We start from the raw sequence: 9,703 nt of genomic DNA on the forward strand, positions 1-9,703 counted from the left end.
CCCAGCATTTTCCCGATTGCAATTCATTAATCTACATCAAGCTTTCTACTGCACTACTGCAGCACCGATCCATTAGGGACTCGAATATACCAAATGAAAAATCACTCAAACAGATGAACATATCAGAGAGATCGTCATCATTATCGTCATCATCATCAACAGTCCTGGAAAAAGCTCCCATAAGATGGCTATTACAGTTTGCATCAGGTGCATTAGAAAATTGCAGCTTATCGACACGAAGCCTAATGCACAGCGCCCTAGTAGTATTTACTGGTTCTCGCCTCGTTCGTCGTTAGTCCTATCGACTGGGTGCTCGGGGTTACTGCAAAATATATTAACGTTCGGAATGCTGATGAGCCGTTTGCAATAATCCCTTTGAAACGGGTTGTTCGAATGTTCGTTTAGCAGATAGCAGATTACACAAATTTAATGAAAATTTTAGTGATAACTATATGTTAATACTGCAAAACTACCGTTTGTGGTTTTGCCATTGCGATGCGTCTTCTGTACTGGATCATAATCAGACTAGAGAAATTTGAGATCGGAATTATTGATATCAGAACATGAAATACAGATAAGTGGCAATAGCGTCTTTAGCTCAGGGGAAATTTGTAACAAATAGTATTCTTGAAAATTAAATTGAATCTGTCGCTACGCTTTTGCCATGCAGCGACACCCTGGAATAACAGAAATACCGGCTATTAATAAGGAATGGATTCGGACCCACCTTAACACTGTTAAACAGCTGGACTGAGGCGGTCAATTTGAACTGGTTTACTGCGGCAGTGTTTGCAAACGAAACATATTATCCGCTGTTGCAGGGTTAATTGAAACCAATCAACAACTGCGCATCCCGCAGAAAACGTTCGCGTTCGAAAACGGGAGACCGACATAAGTATTTGCTCGTTTAATTAGTGTACGCATGATTGAAATGCATATCGGGAGGCTTTGAGACAGCAACATGCAGAAAAATGTGTTAGTGACTAGTCTGGGAGAGCATACGACGCCAAACCAGATCCAATTCGCAAAGCTGCGACCAGACTTGTTGTTGTAAATCTTCCTTAACGATTTTCACATTCCAAAATACCTTTCTCTGGCTGCTGTATTTCTATTTGTAGCTACGGATGGTGAGAGGAAATATTTTCAAGCGCGAAATATATTTTATATCAATAAAATTTAATAATTAACTTTATTACGTGGTAACATCTATAAATAAGACAAGATTTGGAATGATTAGAACCAGAAGCAGAGCAACCAACTAAACAACTCATCACGTTACGATTGTTTTGATGGAGCACCAAAAGAATAGAGAATTTTCTCGCCAGAAGACATCATTTAGTTTAATATTTTATGATGTTCGCTGAGAAGTCGTGCAAGACGGAAAATAAATTTAACACTCTTCTACTGGTACTGGAGAAAGCTACTCATGTAGAAACTAGCGAATTAAATTTTCATTATAAATGAAGTCTTATGATTCCTCAGAATCATCTTCAGGCGGCTTTTGACCGCATTGACCACCACATATTGTTACGGAAACTTAGCCGACTCGGTGCTTCTGACGGTTTTGTTAATTGGCTACATACTTACCTGACAAACCGCAGCCTTTCAGTGAAGATTGGACCCACTGAATCTCGTATCTTCTGCAACCAGTCTGGAGTTCCACAGGGTAGCAACTTAGGACCGTTACTCTTCCTGATATTTTTTAACGATGCTTGTTTTATAATTCCATCTGGATGTAAACTACTATATGCTGACGATTTGAAGATATTTCTTGCTGTACGGTGTTTAGAAGACTGCAAGCAATTACAAAATGTTATTAATCAGATTGCAGAATGGTGCCGCTTGAACAACCTTACGATTAGTGTTTCCAAATGCTCTATTATTAGCTTCACTCGACGTAAAAATCCTATATTGTTCAATTATAAAATCGACGATGCTCCTCTTGAAAGAATTGACGTAGTAAAAGATTTGGGATTGGAACTGGATTCCAAGCTTACATTCCAGAACCACTACTCTAGCATCATTTCGAAAGCTAACCGCAACCTAGGTTTCATTATGCACATGGCCAAGGACTTACGCGACCCGTACTGCTTGCGAGCTCTCTACTTCTCGCTAGTACGCTCCATCCTTGACACAGCCTCCAGCTGTTGCAGGGTTAATTGAAACCAATCAACAACTGCGCATCCCGCAGAAAACGTTCGCGTTCGAAAACGGGAGACCGACATAAGTATTTGCTCGTTTAATTAGTGTACGCATGATTGAAATGCATATCGGGAGGCTTTGAGACAGCAACATGCAGAAAAATGTGTTAGTGACTAGTCTGGGAGAGCATACGACGCCAAACCAGATCCAATTCGCAAAGCTGCGACCAGACTTGTTGTTGTAAATCTTCCTTAACGATTTTCACATTCCAAAATACCTTTCTCTGGCTGCTGTATTTCTATTTGTAGCTACGGATGGTGAGAGGAAATATTTTCAAGCGCGAAATATATTTTATATCAATAAAATTTAATAATTAACTTTATTACGTGGTAACATCTATAAATAAGACAAGATTTGGAATGATTAGAACCAGAAGCAGAGCAACCAACTAAACAACTCATCACGTTACGATTGTTTTGATGGAGCACCAAAAGAATAGAGAATTTTCTCGCCAGAAGACATCATTTAGTTTAATATTTTATGATGTTCGCTGAGAAGTCGTGCAAGACGGAAAATAAATTTAACACTCTTCTACTGGTACTGGAGAAAGCTACTCATGTAGAAACTAGCGAATTAAATTTTCATTATAAATGAAGTCTTATGATTCCTCAGAATCGCAACCGAGTAAATTTCCGAGTAAATTCCGATAATCGCCTAAATTCGAAAATACGCCCAAATAATTTTTTACCATTGCGTTTCGAGTTGAACATACCGGTATTTCATTTTATTTGAAAATAATAAAGAAAAAACAATTTGCATTCAACAAAAAATTATCAAACGAACAGGACGACGATAAAAACTGTTGATAAATTACTAACCATTATTCTTGAAACGGGAAAAAAGAATTGATAGTTGTACTTCGACATAGTAAACTAAATGATTTTTCTCTACACTTTCATTTGCAATTAAAATTGTTTGTGACTAATACTGGAAATACTCGAAATGCAATATAACAGTCTTTTATCATCATTTTCATCGATATTATTTATTTTTAATTTGATTGCGTTATTTCAGTCCCCTTTATCCATTATGTTGCCGCCATAAAAAAGATAGTAAACCAAATTAAAATCAAAAGCGAAAACTGCATCATATGCGGTTGTGCAAAACGTTAACGACGTGGAACGAACCTTTAAAAATGTTTTACACTAGTTAAAGTTTCTTGTTTGCAATGTCTGGTCCCTATGGACTTAGCATTGTGCTCGAGTAATCAGGCGAGAAATGAAATTCTCTTGACCAATACTGACGATCCCATGGTATGGTATGTACTGAAATATATGTGGTTGACCTCTAGCCTATGCCACTCTGAGAAAACTGGACCAAGAACTGACCCCGGTTAAGTGCATTCCACGCCGTTCGAATGCTTGCTGCAAATTATTGCATCGCCGGTAACCGCTACAGTTGCTTGCCTATTTCGGCGAATAATTTCAACAGGCATGTTGGACACTAATTCGCTGCACACTTGATTAGAGATGGTATGCAAATCGCATTTTAACACTTGCCGCTGGCGTTTAGAATGCCCAACCAATGGGCGTTCGGTTCACTGCAGATGTCAACCAAGTTAAGCACAGTTCTCCTCCACTGAGCACTGTCGAAATTCAGATTAAACTTTTAAGTCTATAAATCCATCCTTTAGCCATTATTTAGCGAAAAGAAATAAAAATTCAGAGGCAAAAGTGACAATTTTTAAACACAGGCACTGAAGCAGTAACTGTTACATTCTTCCAGATGGAGAGATGGTAGATGACCGCAAAACCGCACGCAGTCTGTGCAATGTTCTACAGTCGATCATCAATTCTAACCGGACACCCCGGCCTGCAGTCTGCACTGAACAGTGCACATTAACTCTCTGCCTTCTACGGTATTCCACCATAAATGATAAATTAATATTATTATTCATAATAGAGAATCGGTTGGCGGTGGTTACACGTCTGCTGGTCGCTTCAGTGTCGGTTTCCACGACACGACAATTTTCTCCCCAGGCTTGGAATTAAAATGCACAACGTGGTACGAAATAACCGCGGGTTCTCCTTTCGCTGGCTTACCGGGGTCTGACTGCGAAGCGCCTGGTCCGTATCTAGCTTTTTGCGAACTGGATTTCGGTCTAAATTCAATTTTCCTGCTATTTTAAACCTTCCGCTCGTTAGATTTTTACAGTCTTATCTTGCCGTTATGGTGCTTTGAATTCTAGTTTTTATTTATTTTTTCCACGGTATTTCTGTCGGTTGGAATAATCGCTTACAGATATTATTCAAATAACGGAGATTTCATTATTCATTGTTGGGTTTTCCCTTGAATTTTATCCCTCCATTTGTGGAAAAAAAATAGAAATGTAGATGAAATGTAGGTGTCTCTTTGTGACAACGCAAAAATGTTCCAGAAATTTTATGGAAATCATTGAAAATAGCTAATACTACCTTAAAACTGACCTAAACCAAGATTATATGCTTAAAAAAATAAACGACATAGTAATGAAAATAGCAGAACATTAGGACAAAGTTAAATTTTGTATCATCCCCATTTAAAAATAGACATTCGGGTGGTAGCAATAGAGGAGCGTCGTTTACAAAGTTGAAGAAGAGCAGCAAGCCCGCGCTGCTACCTTGAGGAACTCCTATCTCAATATTATTATGTGTAAAAATCATTTCTTTTTTTATTTTCTGAAAACCTAAATTTCCAAATTATTTTGGGGAACATAAACATGTTATAAAGTTGATAATGTGAGGTAACCATCTATAAACTTTTTCATTGCATTCCAGTTTCATTTTCAATATGAATGAAAATTCAACTATCAAAAATGTTGGCAGTCAGTTCTCCTGGTTTGTTATATGTATACCTTTGCAATCTACCCCTGAAAATGTTTCTCGGACTCTGTTTTTAGTTTTCGAGTACTGCCGGCAGAAATGACATTTTTCGTGGTTCTCAGTACAAACAATCAAAAGATTACCTAACATGCTGGAGCCGGGTCTGCTCGTGCTGTATCAAGGTTCCGTCTCCATTAAGCTTGGTGTTGAGCTATTCGTCACCATGATACCATGCAATCGTGCATGCGAAGCTCCTCTGCCCCTGAGCCACGGGGAGGTTTGGAGAAAAGCTTTTCAAACGGATCTTCGTCCGACATCCTTACAACATGAATAACCCACCACAACCAGTTTACTTTAGCCAGATGCACAATGGGATTCTCTTCAAGTGTCGACTGTGGATAGTCTGTAGTATCTTCCGTTCGAAAATTCTGAAGGCGACTGGCTCAATGCAGAGAGTGTGGCTGTCTATCAAGTCCATACTGCATCACTGGTTTAACCAATGTTTTGTACAGCGTCATTCCCGTCCGACGGCATACAAGACTAGACCCGGAGTGCAAAATAGATACGGATCGCAGATTAAATGCGTCTTTGAAGCTTGTTGCAGAAGTTTATTGTCAGCGGTCATTAGTGATCCTAAGTACACGAACTCGTTGACTTCCTCAAGCTTATTATCGTCTGCGATAACCTAAGATGATATGCTGGTGTTCCTTTACCTCGCGGTGCGTGCCCACATGTACTTGGTTTTCTATGGTGTTGAGTTGCATGTAGGAGTTATGATCGTCGGCTTTGCAGACGACATTACGCTAAAGGTCCTCGGCTAGTCAATCGAGGAGGTCGAGTTGACGGCCGCGCACTGTATTCGCAAGGTCGTACTCCTGGAAACTGGAATTAGCGCACCATTAGACGGAGGTGACGGTTGTGAATAACCGAAAATCAGAGCAACAGGCGGTGGTCTGAGTCAGAGACTGCGCCATTACCTTAAAGCGATTTTGACGTGGGACACGTCTTTGTTTACTATACTGGGATGCATTCTGTAAAATTGGAAATGAAACGGGCAAATGTTGCGTCAGATTTCAAACGTTAATAACAGCATAACCACATGATGGATAATAATAACCAATATGTTGTTGGATAGATAAAATGTATAACAATTTTGTAATATGCTAATTATCACTCTAATTTCATTGCTAAGCGGTAAAATTGATGAAAATTTTCAATAACAAATTTACGTCAATAGTGAACCAATTACATGCGAGCATTCCTAGCACAGACAACGTGAATGGACACCATCCGTTCCCTGTGATATTCCCTGTATCAATTTCTAAATAAAAATTGACAGAGTCTCCCCGTCCCAATAGGTCAATTTATTTTTGCTTCCATGAGCTTAGACTAATGTGATGTCTCGAAGGTAAAAGTTTTCCTAAAAGTTTGAAACAATACCCATCCTTGAACAATTTCTAAACCTGCGTGTTAGGTTCTGAAGAACCTAATAAAAACTGATGTCTTGAAAGAAAACATGCCGGTAAAAGCAACAGTACCAGTGGAGTTAAGAACCGCAGGTATCTCGTCGTCTATGATTGCAGTGGTACTCTTCTATTCGTACATTTCAGCGGTACACTTCTATTCGTACTGCAGCGGTACTATTCGTATTGCAGTGGTACACTTTTGTTCGTACATTTCTATTTGTATGCAATTGAGGAAAAACTGCAATGCTGCTGTTGATGGTGATTAAAAGTTTATCTCATAAATATGATTGCCATAAATTACTCAACAAGAATTGTAAATTTTTGCAACGGATATTTATTTAATTTTATCTTCGATATTCACTAAATAATCTTGACCGGTTAGTATCGAAAGAGTAAATTCTTAAATATATACATTTATAGAAGAGTAAGAGCCTGCGAATGCTTGTGATTTTTTGTTGTTTATTTAGTGAGATTCGTACAGAATCTCTTTAACATTTCAAAATTGTTAGATGATATATGATTATTCTAAGCTTTACCATAATAAACGTATATTTCCTGTCTCCGTAATACAGCGAATGTAGTTGTAGGCAAATAAACAAAATTGTCAAGCAAAAAAAAATGTAATTGTGGATTGCTACGATTTTTTGCTGGAACTTGTTAATAATCTTGTTTAAAATATTGTCTTCTGTTTGCTAATTGATGAACCTTTGTAAGGGCTTCCATATTATTTTGAAAGTAAGATCCATACTATAGATTTGATTTAATTACAGTTAAATAAAACAAAACCATTCATTATGATAACGTAAGTATTATTGGATTTGGTTTTTGAGGATATAGAGTTAATTCTTTGACGCATTACGAGAAATTCTTTGTGCTTCTTCAACAAGCACGATATGCTTGTGCCTTGTCAAATACATATTTTTTGCACAAAAAAAAAATACTACAGGCATAATATCGCCAAATATAAATGATATTCTGTTGAGTGTTGTTGAATATATTCCTAATATTGATTTCCAGGGAGGCTGAAAATAAAAATACGTACAGTCGCTGAGCAAACACATTGATTCTGTCTGCAGACTCTGTATATTTTGTAACAAAAAATCCCCTAATTACAGTGTTTAGTCCCACGTCACCATTTCATACAACCCTAGGGCTGTATACCTTGTAGTATTTTAAGCTCTTAGGGGTAATGTTTGACGATAAGCTCACATTTAAGAGTCATGTCAACTATGTTTGCAAGAGGGCTTCAACGACTATTGCAGCATTATCCCGAATGATGTCGAATAGCTCAGCGGTGTATGGCAGCAAACGTATACTTATTGCCAGCGTGGTTTCGTCCATACTCAGGTGTGGAGGCCCAGTGTGGTCCGAAGCGCTAGGTACTAACAGTTGTCGTGAACTGGAAAGTACCTACAGTCCCATGTGCCTGAGGGTTACGAGTGCGTTTCGTACAGTGTCACACGAAGCAATCTGCGTCCTGTCCGACATGATGTCTATCAGCATAGCCATTCGTGGGGATGTAGAATGCTTCGACCAACGTGACACAAGGGGCATACGAGGTACAAGAAAATCACTATTGATGATCTGATGGCAGCAGGAATGATCCAATTCCACGAAAGGTAGATAGATGCACCGACTTATTCCAGTGGTATCCGGGTGGGTCGGGAGTCGCCATGGAGAAGTTAACTTCCACCTAACACAGATCCTGTCTGGTCATGGTTGCTTCAGGCAGTACCTATACAGGTTTGAGCATGCGGGGTCCCCCATGTGTCCCGAGTGCGTGGAAACGGAAGAGACTGCTGAGCATGTCTTCTTCGTATGTCATCGTTTTGCGCGTACATGGAGCGACATTATGGTAGCAAGCGGGCTAGACACTACTCCGAACAACCTAGTTCAGGGGATGTGTGAAGATCCGAACATCTGGAGTGCGCTTTCTGCAGCCGCTTCTCAAATAGTCTTAGAGTTGCAAGGCAGGTGACAGGTTGACCACCGACCACAGCAGGTTGCACAAATCAGCCGCTCCCCGTAGCAATGCTTAGCGGTCGCTCCGGGGAGTATTATGGGCTGGAGACAGGAAGGGTTCTAGTGGGTCCGGTCACTGATTCAAACCAATCCCACACTCCCTGAGGTTTGTCACCTCTAGCGTTTTGTTGCAAATTTCCCCTCCACTAGCAATAAAAAAAATACTCCATACTCCATACTCCATAATTCATACTCCATACTCCATACTCCAAACTCCATACCCCATACCCCATACCCCATACTCCATACTCCATACTCCATACTCCATACTCCATACTCCATACTCCATACTCCATACTCCATACTCCATACTCCATACTCCATACTCCATACTCCATACTCCATACTCCATACTCCATACTCCATACGCCATACTCCATACTTCATACTCCATACTCCATACTTTATACTCCATACTCCATACTCCATACTCCATACTCCATACTCCATACTCCATACTTCATACTCCATACTCCATACTCCATACTCCATACTCTATACTCCATACTCCATACTCCATACTCCATACTCCATACTCCATACTCCATACTCCATACTCCATACTCCATACTCCATACTCCATACTCCATACTCCATACTCCATACTCCATACTCCATACTCCATACTTCATACTCCATACTCCATACTCCATTCTCCGTGCTCCATACTCCATACTCCATACTCCATACTCCATACCTCATACTTCATACTTCATACTCCATACTCCATACTCTGCTATTGCTTATCACAAGGAAACAACGGTCAGTAGAGATAACCTGGACACTCCGGTAATGGTCGTAAGTTACTACGATTGGGGGTTACTCTCCAACAGATTCCAACCCACGATCACCCATTTGACAAAGTAGACTTTGTAACCTTGCGGCTAGGGAGCTTTTCTTCCATTTTGTATACAGTCAACAGCTTTAAGCGCAAGTTTATCTATACTACGCCGTACGTGTAACGTCAGAGAGAAACCGCTAGTCGAGGAGAACATGGTTGATTTGACTAGTCGTTTGTCAATCGAGTAATCTCCAGGTAGTCGTGTGAATACCTTTACGGAGAAGTTCGGATTACCTGTCCTCAGAAAAAAAGAACGGAAAACTGCTGTTTCTAGGAGTAATTGAAATGTGTCAGTATGATGGAACTGACAGCGATCCTCGTCCTGAGTGTTCTGTATAAGCTGTCTCCAAGAGGAAGCAATCTGAGTGCAA

The 9,703-nt window shown here is 39.8% G+C and overlaps 1 long non-coding RNA gene across 1 annotated transcript; it reads left to right on the forward strand.

Annotated features, from left to right (window-relative positions):
• The first annotated feature begins 7,044 nt into the window (after positions 1 to 7,044).
• LOC129720929 (uncharacterized) lies at positions 7,045 to 7,602 on the forward strand. The gene is made up of 3 exons (XR_008727314.1): positions 7,045 to 7,178; positions 7,240 to 7,271; positions 7,487 to 7,602. It is a non-coding gene; the product is annotated as an uncharacterized LOC129720929 (long non-coding RNA).
• The last annotated feature ends 2,101 nt before the right edge of the window (positions 7,603 to 9,703 follow it).

Source organism: Wyeomyia smithii, chromosome 2 (genome assembly GCF_029784165.1).
Source record: "Wyeomyia smithii strain HCP4-BCI-WySm-NY-G18 chromosome 2, ASM2978416v1, whole genome shotgun sequence".
NCBI classification, from domain to species: Eukaryota; Metazoa; Arthropoda; class Insecta; order Diptera; family Culicidae; genus Wyeomyia; species Wyeomyia smithii.